This window comes from Pseudophryne corroboree, chromosome 1 (genome assembly GCF_028390025.1).
Source record: "Pseudophryne corroboree isolate aPseCor3 chromosome 1, aPseCor3.hap2, whole genome shotgun sequence".
In the NCBI taxonomy this organism is placed as follows: domain Eukaryota; kingdom Metazoa; phylum Chordata; class Amphibia; order Anura; family Myobatrachidae; genus Pseudophryne; species Pseudophryne corroboree.
The window spans coordinates 418,431,326-418,444,386 of NC_086444.1; the positions used below are offsets into that span (position 1 = coordinate 418,431,326).

The following is a 13,061-nucleotide window of genomic DNA, read 5'->3' on the forward strand; positions in this document are numbered from 1 at the left end:
GCATACAGGACTGGGTCCTGGTGACCACGGATGCAAGCCTCCGAGGATGGGGGGCAGTCACTCAGGGAAGAAACTTCCAAGAGCTGTGGTCAAGTCTGGATACTTCTCTACACATAAATATACTGGAACTAAGGGCCATTTACAACGCCCTGAGTCAAGCAGAGCCCCTGCTTCGAAACCGGCCAGTGCTGATTCAGTCAGACAACATCACGGCGGTCGCCCATGTAAACCGCCAGGGCGGCACAAGAAGCAGGATGGCAATGGCGGAAGCCACAAAGATTCTTCGGTGGGCGGAGAATCACGTGCAAGCACTGTCAGCAGTGTTCATTCCGGGAGTGGACAACTGGGAAGCAGACTTCCTCAGCAGACACGACCTCCACCCGGGAGAGTGGGGACTTCATCCAGAAGTCTTCACACAGATTGCAAAGCGATGGGAACTGCAACAGGTGGACATGATGGCGTCCCGCCTCAACAAAAAGCTAAAAAGATACTGCGCCAGGTCAAGGGATCCTCAGGCGATAGCTGTGGACGCCCTAGTGACACCGTGGGTGTACCAGTCGGTATATGTGTTTCCTCCTCTTCCTCTCATACCCAAGTTACTGAGAATAGTAAGAAAGAGAGGAATAAGAACAATACTCATTGTTCCGGATTGGCCAAGAAGGACTTGGTACCCGGAACTGCAAGAAATGCGCACAGAGAACCCATGGCCTCTGCCTCTCAGACAGGACCTGCTGCAACAAGGGCCCTGTCTGTTCCAAGACTTACCGCGGCTGCGTTTGACGGCATGGCGGTTGAACGCCGGATCCTAGCGGAAAAAGGCATTCCGGATTAAGTTATTCCTACGCTGATAAAGGCTAGGAAGGACGTGACAGCAAAGCATTATCACCGTATATGGCGAAAATATGTTGCTTGGTGTGAGGCCAGGATGGCCCCTACAGAGGAATTCCAGCTGGGTCGATTCCTGCACTTCCTACAGTCGGGGGTGACTATGGGCCTAAAATTGGGGTCCATAAAGGTCCAGATTTCGGCCCTATCCATTTTCTTTCAAAAAGAACTGGCTTCACTGCCTGAGGTTCAGACGTTTGTTAAGGGAGTGCTGCATATTCAGCCCCCTTTTGTGCCACCAGTGGCACCCTGGGATCTTAACGTTGTGTTGGATTTCCTGAAATCCCACTGGTTTGAGCCACTTAAGACCGTGGAACTAAAGTATCTCACGTGGAAAGTGGTCATGCTGTTGGCCTTAGCATCGGCTAGGCGTGTGTCGGAATTGGCGGCTTTGTCATGTAAAAGCCCATATCTGATCTTCCATATGGACAGGGCAGAATTGAGGACTCGTCCCCAATTTCTGCCAAAGGTGGTATCATCGTTTCATTTGAACCAACCTATTGTGGTGCCTGCGGCTACTCGGGACTTGGAGGACTCCAAGTTGCTGGACGTAGTCAGGGATTTGAAAATATATGTTTCCAGAACGGCTGGAGTCAGGAAGACTGACTCGCTGTTTATCCTGCATGCACCCAAAAAGCTGGGTGCTCCTGCTTCAAAGCAAACTATTGCTCGCTGGATCTGTAGCACGATTCAGCTGGCTCATTCTGCGGCTGGATTGCCGCATCCAAAATCAGTAAAAGCCCATTCCACAAGGAAGGTGGGCTCTTCTTGGGCGGCTGCCCGAGGGGTCTCGGCTTTACAGCTTTGCCGAGCGGCTACTTGGTCGGGTTCAAACACCTTTGCAAAGTTCTACAAGTTTGATACCCTGGCTGAGGAGGACCTTGTGTTTGCTCATTCGGTGCTGCAGAGTCATCCGCACTCTCCCGCCCGTTTGGGAGCTTTGGTATAATCCCCATGGACCTTACGGAGTTCCCAGCATCCACTAGGACGTCAGAGAAAATAAGAATTTACTCACCGGTAATTCTATTTCTCGTAGTCCGTAGTGGATGCTGGGCGCCCGTCCCAAGTGCGGACTTTCTGCAATACGTGTATATAGTTATTGCTTAAATAAGGGTTATTGTTATGAGCCATCCGTTGAGTGAGGCTTAGTTGTTGTTCATACTGTTAACTGGGTAAGGTTATCACAAGTTGTACGGTGTGATTGGTGTGGCTGGTATGAGTCTTACCCTGGATTCCAAAAATCCTTTCCTTGTAATGTCAGCTCTTCCGGGCACAGTTTCCCTAACTGAGGTCTGGAGGAGGGGCATAGAGGGAGGAGCCAGTGCACACCAGATAGTACCTAATCTTTTCTTTAGAGTGCCCAGTCTCCTGCGGAGCCCGTCTATTCCCCATGGTCCTTACGGAGTCCCCAGCATCCACTACGGACTACGAGAAATAGAATTACCGGTGAGTAAATTCTTATTTTTTACCTTCTGTTCCTCCACAACAAAAGAAAACACACCACTATCAGATGCAGTCCTTTCGGCCCAATAAATACAGAAAGGGCCGAGGTTCTTCCTTCCTTGCTCCTACAGGGAAGGGAAAAGGGAAAAGATCACCGGCAGTGGCAGGTTCCCAGGAGCAGAAGTCCTCCCCGGTTTCTGCCAAATCCAGCGCATGCAGCTGGGGCTCCTTTGCGGGAGTCCGCACCGGTGGGGGCAAGTCTCAAACTCTTCAGTCAGTTCTGGGTTTGCTCGGACCTGGACCCATGGATATTAGAAATAGGGTCCCAGGGGTACAAATTGGAGTTTCAAGACGTTCCCTCTCGACGATTTTTTAAATCGGCCTTACCAGTTTCTCTGCCGGACAGGGAGGTAGTATGCGACGCAATACAAAAGTTGTGTTAAAATCAGGTCATTATCGAGATTCCCCCGTCACAACAGGGAGAAGGCTTTTATACGAGCCTGTTCGTGGTCCCGAAGCCGGACGGCTCGGTCAGACCAATTCTGAACCTAAAATCCCTCAATTTCTACCTAAGAAGATTCAAATTCAATATGGAGTCTCTCCGAGCAGTATTCTCCAGTCTGGAGGAAGGGGATTTTATGGTGTCGGTGGACATAAAGGACGCCTACTTACATGTCCCCATATATCCTCCGCATCAGGCTTACCTGAGGTTTGCAGTTCAGGATTGTCATTACCAATTTCAGACGTTGCCGTTTGGTCTGTCCACGGCTCCGAGAGTTTTCACCAAGGTAATGGCGGAAATGATGGTTCTCCTGTGCAAGCAGGGAGTCACAATTATCCCGTACTTGGACGATCTCCTGATAAAGGCGAGATCCAGGGACCAACTGGTCCAGAACATTTCACTCTCCCTGACAGTTCTGCAACATCATGGTTGGCTCCTAAACTTGCCAAAATCGCAGTTGACTCCGACGAAGCGGCTTTCGTTTTTGGGAATGGTTCTGGACACAGAATTACAGAGGGTTTTCCTTCCAGTGGAAAAGGCTCTGGAAATTCAGAGTCTGGTCAAACAAATTCTGAAACCAGCAAAAGTGTCAATCCATCAATGCACTCGATTCCTGGGGAAGATGGTAGCGGCCTACGAGGCCATTCAGTTTGGCAGATTCCATGCCAGAGTTTTTCAGTGGGACCTGTTGGACAAGTGGTCCGGATCCCACCTGCACATGCACCGGAAGATAGTCCTGTCTTCAAAAACCAGAATCTCACTCCTGTGGTGGCTGCACAGCTCTCACCTCCTAGAGGGGCGCAGGTTCGGGATCCAGGACTGGATCCTAGTAACCACGGATGCGAGTCTCTGAGGCTGGGGGGCAGTCACGCAGTGGGAAAACTTCCAGGGAAGATGGTCAAGCCAGGAAACTTGTCTACACATAAACGTTCTGGAGTTAAGGGCCATTTACAACGGCCTTCTTCAAGCGGAACATCTTCTTCAAAATCTGCCCGTACTGATCCAGTCGGACAATATAACTGCAGTAGCGTACATAAACCGCCAGGGCGGAACAAAAAGCAGAGCGGCGATGGCAGAGGCCACAAAGATTCTCCGCTGGGCGGAAAGGCATACAAGCGCGTTGTCAGCGATCTTCATTCCAGGAGTGGACAACTGGGAAGCAGACTTCCTCAGCAGACACGATCTCCATCCAGGAGAGTGGGGTCTTCATCAAGAGGTCTTCACAGACGTGACGAGTCTATGGGGAACTCCTCAAATAGACATGATGGCGTCTCGTCTCAACAAGAAGCTTCAGAGATATTGTTCCAGGTCAAGGGACCCTCAAGCAATAGCAGTGGACACCCTAGTGACACCGTGGGTTTTTCAGTCTGTGTATGTATTCCCTCCACTTCCTCTCATTCTGAAAATTCTAAAGATCATAAGAAGAACAAAGGTACAGGCGATCCTCATTGTTCCAGACTGGCCAAGGAGGGCTTGGTATCCAGATCTTCAGGAATTACTCATAGGAGATCCCTGGCCTCTTCCTCTACGCGAGGACCTGTTACAACAGGGGCCGTGCGTATACCAAGATTTACCGCGGCTACGTTTGACGGCATGGCGGTTGAATGCCAAATCCTAGCCCGAAAGGGTATTCCCAGTGAGGTCATTCCCACACTACTTCAGGCTAGAAAAGGAGTAACGTCTAAACATTACCACCGTATTTGGAGAAAATATGTGTCTTGGTGTGAATCCATGAAGGCTCCTACGGAAGAATTTCAGTTAGGACGTTTTCTCCATTTTCTACAAGCAGGGGTGGATGCGGGCCTAAAGTTGGGCTCAATTAAGGTACAGATTTCAGCATTATCGGGTTTCTTTCAGAAACCCTTGGCCTCCCTTCCAGAAGTTCAGACTTTCGTGAAAGGTGTGTTGCACATCCAGCCTCCTTTTGTGCCCCCTATGGCACCATGGGATCTTACCGTGGTGTTGCAGTTCCTTCAGTCACATTGGTTTGAGCCTTTACAGAAGGTGGAGTTGAAATTTGTCACTTGGAAAGTGGTCATGCTGTTGGCCTTGGCATCCGCGAGGCGGGTGTCTGAGTTAGCGGCTTTGTCTCACAAGAGCACTTATTGGATATTTCATGTAGATAAAGCAGAGTTGAGGACTCGTCAGCAATTTCTGCCGAAGGTGGTTTCATCTTTCCACATGAACCAGCCTATCGTGGTGCCAGTGGCTACTGATACCTTCATTGTGTCGAAATCTCTGGATGTGGTCAGATCTTTGAAAAGTTATGTCGCCAGAACGGCTCAAATTAGGAAAACGGAGTCTCTGTTTGTCCTGTATGCTCCCAACAAAATTGGGGCTCCTGCTACCAAGCAGACTATTGCACGCTGGATCTGTAATACAATCCAGCATGCTCATTCTACGGCTGGATTGCCGTTGCCAAAATCGGTGAAGGCCCATTCTGCCAGAAAGATGGGCTCGTCCTGGGCGGTTGCCCGGGGGACCTCAGCATTACAACTCTGCCGAGCAGCTACTTGGTCGGGTCCAAACACTTTAGCAAAATTTTAAAAGTTTGATACCCTGGCCGATGAGGACCTAATGTTTGGTCAATCAGTGCTGCAGAGTCATCTGCACTCTCCCGCCCGTTCTAGAGCTTTGGTATAAACCCCATGGTTCTTATGGTATCCCCAGCATCCTCTAGGACATATGAGAAAATAGGATTTTGATACCTACCGGCAAATCCTTTTCTCTTAGTCCGTAGAGGATGCTGGGCGCCCGTCCCTGTGCGGTCTGTGTCTGCAGTTATTAGTTATGGTTACACACAGATTGGATTACGTTATAGTCAGCCTGTTGCTGACATTGTTCAGGCCGTTGCCTTGAGTTATGTTGAATGCCAAGTTGTATGGTGTGCTTGAGGTGTGAGCTGGTATGAATCTCACCTTAGTTTAACAATAAAATCCTTTCCTCGAAATGTCCGTCTCCCTGGGTAAAGTTCCTACAACTGGAGTCTGGAGGAGGGGCATAGAGGGAGGAGCCAGTTCACACCCTTTCAAAGTCTTAAAGTGCCCATGTCTCCTGCGGATCCCGTCTATACCCCATGGTTCTTATGGTATCCCCAGCATCATCTACGGACTAAGAGAAAAGGATTTACCGGTAGGTATCAAAATCCTATTTCTCTGACGTCCTAAGTGGATGCTGGGACTCCGTAAGGACCATGGGGAATAGCGGCTCCGCAGGAGACTGGGCACAACTAAAAGAAAGCTTTAGACTAACTGGTGTGCACTGGCTCCTCCCACTATGACCCTCCTCCAGACTTCAGTTAGAATCTTGTGCCCGGCTGAGCTGGATGCACACTAGGGGCTCTCCTGAGCTCCTAGAAAGAAAGTATATTTTAGGTTTTTTATTTTACAGTGAGATCTGCTGGCAACAGACTCACTGCAGCGAGGGACTAAGGGGAGAAGAAGCGAACCTACCTAACTGGTGGTAGCTTGGGCTTCTTAGGCTACTGGACACCATTAGCTCCAGAGGGATCGACCACAGGACCCGACCTCGATGTTCGGTCTCGGAGCCGCGCCGCCGGCCCCCTTACAGAGCCAGAAGCAAGAAGTGTTCCGGAAAATCGGCGGCAGAAGACTTCTGTCTTCAACAAGGTAGCGCACAGCACTGCAGCTGTGCGCCATTGCTCCTCATGCACACCTCACACTCCGGTCACTGATGGGTGCAGGGCGCTGGGGGGGGGGCGCCCTGAGGGCAATATAAGACACCTTGGCTGGCAAATCTACACCATATATAGTCAGGAAGGCTATATAGGTGTAAAAATACCCCTGCCAGAATTCCAGAAAAAGCGGGAGAAGTCCGCCGGAAAAGGGGTGGGGCCATCTCCCTCAGCACACTGGCGCCATTTTTCCCTCACAGCTCCGCTGGAAGGACGCTCCCTGGCTCTCCTCTGCAGTGTCAAGCTACATAAGGGTAAAAAAGAGAGGGGCGGCACTAAATTTAGGCGCAGTATATATATAATATAAGCAACTATAAGGGAAAAAACACTCATTTATAGTGGGATCCCTGTGTTATATAGCGCTCTGGTGTGTGCTGGCATACTCTCTCTCTGTCTCCCCAAAGGGCTTTGTGGGGTCCTGTCCTCTGTCAGAGCATTCCCTGTGTGTATGCGGTGTGTCGGTACGGCTGTGTCGACATGTTTGATGAGGAGGCTTATGTGGAGGCGGAGCAAATGCCGATAAATGTGATGTCACCCCCTGCGGGGTCGACACCTGAGTGGATGGTTCTGTGGAAGGAATTACGCGACAGTGTCGACTCCTTGCATAAAAGGTTTGACGACATACCAAATATGGGACAGCCGGCTTCTCAGCCTGTGCCTGCCCAGGCGTCTCAAAAGCCATCAGGGGCTCTAAAACGCCCGCTACCTCAGATGGCAGACACAGATGTCGACACGGATACTGACTCCAGTGTCGACGACGATGAGACTAATGTACCTTCCAATAGGGCCACACGTTATATGATTGAGGCAATGAAAAATGTGTTGCATATTTCTGATGTTACCCCGGGTACCACAAAAAAGGGTATTATGTTTGGAGAGAAAAAACTACCAGTTGTTTTTCCTCCATCTGAGGAATTAAATGAAGTGTGTGAAGAAGCGTGGGCTTCCCCCGATAAGAAACTGGTAATTTCTAAGAGGTTACTAATGGCGTACCCTTTCCCGCCAGAGGATAGGTCACGTTGGGAAACATCCCCTAGGGTGGATAAAGCGCTCACACGCTTGTCAAAGAAGCACTACCGTCTCCGGATACGGCCACCCTGAAGGAATCTGCTGATAGAAAGCAGGAGGCTATCCTGAAGTCTATATATACACACACAGGTGTTATACTGAGACCAGCTATTGCGTCAGCATGGATGTGCAGTGCTGCAGCTGCGTGGTCAGATTCCCTGTCGGAAAATATTGATACCCTAGACAGGGACACTATATTGCTAACCGTAGAGCATATTAAAGACGCACTCTTATACATGAGGGATGCACAGAGGGATATTTGCCGGCTGGCATCTAAAATAAGTGCAATGTCCATTTCTGCCAGGAGAGGGTTATGGACTCGGCAGTGGACAGGAGATGCAGATTCTAAAAGGCACATGGAAGTTTTGCCTTATAAGGGGGAGGAGTTGTTCGGGGATGGTCTCTCGGACCTCGTTTCCACAGCAACAGCTGGGAAGTCTACATTTTTACCCCATGTTCCCTCACAGCCAAAGAAAGCACCGTATTATCAGGTACAGTCCTTTCGGCCCAATAAGGGCAATTGGGTTAAAGGTGCGTCCTTTCTGCCCAGAGGCAGAGGTAGAGGGAAAAAGCTGCAGCATACAGCCAGTTCCCAGGAGCAAAAGTCCTCCCTCGCTTCCTCTAAGTCCACAGCATGACGCTGGGGCTCCACAGGCGGAGCCAGGTACGGTGGGGGCCCGTCTCAAAAATGTCAGCGTTCAGTGGGCTCGCTCACGGGTGGATCCCTGGATCTTTCAAGTAGTATCTCAGGGGTACAAGCTGGAATTCGAGACGTCTCCCTCCCGCCGTTTCCTCAAATCTGCCTTGCCAACAACTCCCTCAGGCAGGGAGGCAGTGGTAGAGGCAATTCACAAGCTGTATTCCCAGCAGGTGATAGTAAAGGTGCCCCTACTTCAACAAGGACGGGGTTACTATTCCACAATGTTTGTGGTACCGAAACCGGACGGTTCGGTGAGACCCATTTTAAATTTGAAATCCTTGAACACATATATAAAAAAATTCAAGTTCAAGATGGAATCGCTCAGGGCGGTTATTGCAAGCCTGGACGAAGGGGATTACATGGTATCACTGGACATAAAGGATGCTTACCTGCATGTCCCCATTTACCATCCTCACCAGGAGTACCTCAGATTTGTGGTACAGGATTGTCATTACCAATTCCAGACGTTGCCGTTTGGTCTATCCACGGCTCCGAGGGTATTTACCAAGGTAATGGCCGAAATGATGATACTCCTTCGAAAGAAGGGAGTTTTAATTATCCCGTACTTGGACGATCTCCTGATAAAGGCGAGGTCCAGGGAGCAGTTGTTGGTCGGGGTAGCACTATCTCGGGAGGTGCTACAACAGCACGGCTGGATTCTAAATATTCCAAAGTCACAGCTGGTCCCTACGACACGTCTACTGTTCCTGGGGATGGTTCTGGACACAGAACAGAAAAAAGTGTTTCTCCCGGAGGAGAAGGCCAAGGAGCTGTCATCTCTAGTCAGAGGCCTCCTAAAACCAAAACAGGTGTCGGTGCATCACTGCACGCGGATCTTGGGAAAGATGGTAGCTTCCTACGAAGCAATTCCATTCGGCAGGTTCCATGTGAGAACCTTTCAGTGGGACCTGTTGGACAAGTGGTCAGGATCGCTTCTTCAGATGCATCGTCTGATAACCCTGTCTCCGAGGACCAGGGTGTCTCTGCTGTGGTGGCTGCAAAGTGCTCATCTTCAAGAGGGCCGAAGATTCGGCATACAGGACTGGGTACTGGTGACCACGGATGCCAGCCTTCGGGGCTGGGGGGCAGTCACACAGGGAAGAAACTTCCAAAGACTATGGTCAAGTCAGGAGACTTCCCTACACATAAATATTCTGGAACTGAGGGCCATTTACAATGCCCTAAGTCAGGCAAAACCCCTGCTTCAAAATCAGCCGGTACTGATCCAGTCAGACAACATCACGGCAGTCGCCCATGTAAACCGACAGGGCGGCACGAGAAGCAGGACGGCGATGGCAGAAGCCACAAGGATTCTCCGATGGGCGGAAAATCATGTGTTAGCACTGTCAGCAGTGTTCATTCCGGGAGTGGACAACTGGGAAGCAGACTTCCTCAGCAGGCACGACCTCCACCCGGGAGAGTGGGGACTTCATCCAGAAGTCTTCCAACTGATTGTAAACCGTTGGGAAAGGCCACAGGTGGACATGATGGCGTCCCGCCTAAACAAAAAGCTAGAAAGATATTGCGCCAGGTCAAGAGACCCGCAGGCGATAGCTGTGGACGCTCTAGTGACACCGTGGGTGTACCGGTCGGTTTATGTGTTCCCTCCTCTTCCTCTCATACCAAAGGTGCTGAGGATAATAAGGAGAAGAGGAGTAAGAACTATACACATTGTTCCGGATTGGCCAAGAAGAGCTTGGTACCCGGAACTTCAAGAAATGATGTCAGAGGACCCATGGCCTCTGCCGCTCAGACAGGACCTGCTGCAGCAAAGGCCCTGTTTGTTCCAAGACTTACCGCGGCTGCGTTTGACGGCATGGCGGTTGAACACCGGATCCTGAAGGAAAAGGGCATTCCGGAGGAAGTCATTCCTACGCTGATTAAAGCTAGGAAAGAAGTAACCGCAAACCATTATCACCGCATATGGCGAAAATATGTTGCGTGGTGTGAGGCCAGGAAGGCCCCAACGGAGGAATTTCAGCTGGGCCGTTTCCTGCACTTCCTACAGTCAGGGGTGACTATGGGCCTAAAATTGGGTTCCATTAAGGTCCAGATTTCGGCTCTATCGATTTTCTTCCAGAGAGAACTGGCTTCACTACCTGAAGTTCAAACTTTTGTTAAGGGAGTGCTGCATATTCAGCCCCCTTTTGTGCCTCCAGTGGCACCTTGGGATCTCAACGTGGTGTTGGATTTCCTAAAGTCACATTGGTTTGAGCCACTTAAAACCGTGGAATTGAAGTATCTCACGTGGAAAGTGGTCATGTTGTTTGCCTTGGCTTCGGCCAGGCGTGTATCAGAATTGGCGGCTTTGTCATGTAAAAGCCCTTATCTGATTTTCCATATGGATAGGGCAGAATTGAGGACTCGTCCCCAATTTCTCCCTAAGGTGGTATCAGCCTTTCATCTGAACCAACCTATCGTGGTGCCTGCGGCTACTAAAGACTTGGAGGCTTTGAAGTTGTTGGACGTAGTCAGGGCCCTGAAAAATTATGTTTCCAGGACAGCGGGAGTCAGAAAGACTGACTCGCTATTTATCCTGTATGAGCCCAACAAGTTGGGTGCACCTGCTTCAAAGCAGACTATTGCTCGCTGGATCTGTAGTACGATTCAGCTTGCACATTCTGCGGCTGGACTGCCGCATCCTAAATCAGTGAAAGCCCATTCCACGAGGAAGGTGGGCTCTTCTTGGGCGGCTGCCCGAGGGGTCTCGGCTTTACAACTTTGCCGAGCAGCTACTTGGTCGGGGTCAAACACATTTGCTAAATTCTACAAGTTTGACACCCTGGCTGAGGAGGACCTAGAGTTTGCCCATTCGGTGCTGCAGAGTCATCCGCACTCTCCCGCCCGTTTGGGAGCTTTGGTATAATCCCCATGGTCCTTACGGAGTCCCAGCATCCACTTAGGACGTCAGAGAAAATAAGAATTTACTCACCGGTAATTCTATTTCTCGTAGTCCGTAGTGGATGCTGGGCGCCCATCCCAAGTGCGGATTGTCTGCAATACTTGTATATAGTTATTGCCTAACTAAAGGGTTATTGTTGAGCCATCTGTTGAGAGGCTCAGTTGTTATCATACTGTTAACTGGGTATTGTATCACGAGTTATACGGTGTGATTGGTGTGGCTGGTATGAGTCTTACCCGGGATTCAAAATCCTTCCTTATTGTGTCAGCTCTTCCGGGCACAGTATCCTAACTGAAGTCTGGAGGAGGGTCATAGTGGGAGGAGCCAGTGCACACCAGTTAGTCTAAAGCTTTGTTTTAGTTGTGCCCAGTCTCCTGCGGAGCCGCTATTCCCCATGGTCCTTACGGAGTCCCAGCATCCACTACGGACTACGAGAAATAGAATTACCGGTGAGTAAATTCTTATTTTTTAATTACCTACTGGTAAATCCTTTTCTCGTAGTCCGTAGAGGATACTGGGGTCCACATTAGTACCTTGGGGTAATGATGGGTCCACTAGGAGCTTTGGGCACTTTAAGAAATCAATAGTGTGCCCTGGCTCCTCCCTCTATGCCCCTCCTACCAGACTCAGTCTAGAAACTGTGCCCGAGGAGGCGGACATATCCTGAGGAAGAATTTAACAGAACAGTGGTGAGATTCGAACCAGCACACACACAACAAGAGGAAAGCCATGATAACCAAAATTGAACAGAAACAGCAACAGCTGAACCAACAACATTACTTAACGAAGTAACCGTGCAGGAAACACGACGCACTGGGCGGGTGCCCAGTATCCTCTATGGACTACGAGAAAATTATTTATCGGTTATGTAATTATAATCTTATTTTCTCTTACGTCCTAGAGGATACTGGGGTCCATATTAGTACCATGGGGATGTACCAAAGCTCCCAAACCGGGTGGCGAGCTGTCCGCTTCACATAGATCTTCAAAGCCCTCACAACATCCAAGGACTTTGAGGTAGCAGAGGTGTAAGTCTTTCTGCCCAGAGGAGAATCTTTGTCACCTCTGACATTGCTGCTCTGCTCTGCCCTGTTGGTTTATGTACGTTACTGCCGTCACATTGTCCAACTGAACATGAATGGCTTGATCTTGAAGAAGATGCGATGCCTGTAGAAGGGTGTTGTGGATGGTCCTTAGTTCCAGAATGTTGATTGGAAGAATGGCTTCCTGACTTGACCATTTTCCTTGGAACTGTTCCCCTAGGGTGACTGCTCTCCAACCTCTGAGGCTTGCGTCCGTGGTTAGCAGAATCCAATTTTAAATCCTGAATTATCGACCCTACGTCAGGTGAGAAGTCTGGAGCCACCACAGAAGAGAAATCCTGGCTTCAGACGTGTCCTCTGGTGCATGTGAAGATGCAGTCCGGACTATTTGTCCAACAGATCCAGCTGGAATGGCCTGGCATGAAATCTTCCGTACTGCAAAGCCTCGTAAGAGGCTACCATCTTCCCCAGAAGGCGAATGCACAGATGCACCGATATCCGGGTTGGTTTTAGGACCTCCCGCACCATTGACTGGATTACCAATGCCTTTTCAAACGGAAGGAACACCTTTTGTTCCTCTGTATCCAGGATCATTCCTAGGAACGGAAGCCTCCATGTTGGGTCCGGGTGGGATTTTGGCAGGTTCAGAATCCATCCGTGATCCTGGAGAAGTCTGGTTGAAAGGGCAATGCTGTCCAACAACCTCTCCCTGGAAGGCGCTTTTATCAGCAGGTCGTCCAGGTCTGGTATGATGTTCACTCCCTGTTTACGGAGGAGAAACCTCATCTCTGCCATCACCTTGGTGAAAACCCTCAGTGCCATGG

The 13,061-nt window shown here is 49.9% G+C and overlaps 1 protein-coding gene across 2 annotated transcripts in view; it reads left to right on the forward strand.

Annotated features, from left to right (window-relative positions):
- Positions 1-13,061, forward strand: part of NF2 (NF2, moesin-ezrin-radixin like (MERLIN) tumor suppressor) — a 173,006-nt gene that overhangs the window by 38,804 nt on the left and 121,141 nt on the right. The gene's annotated exons all lie outside the window — the stretch shown is intronic.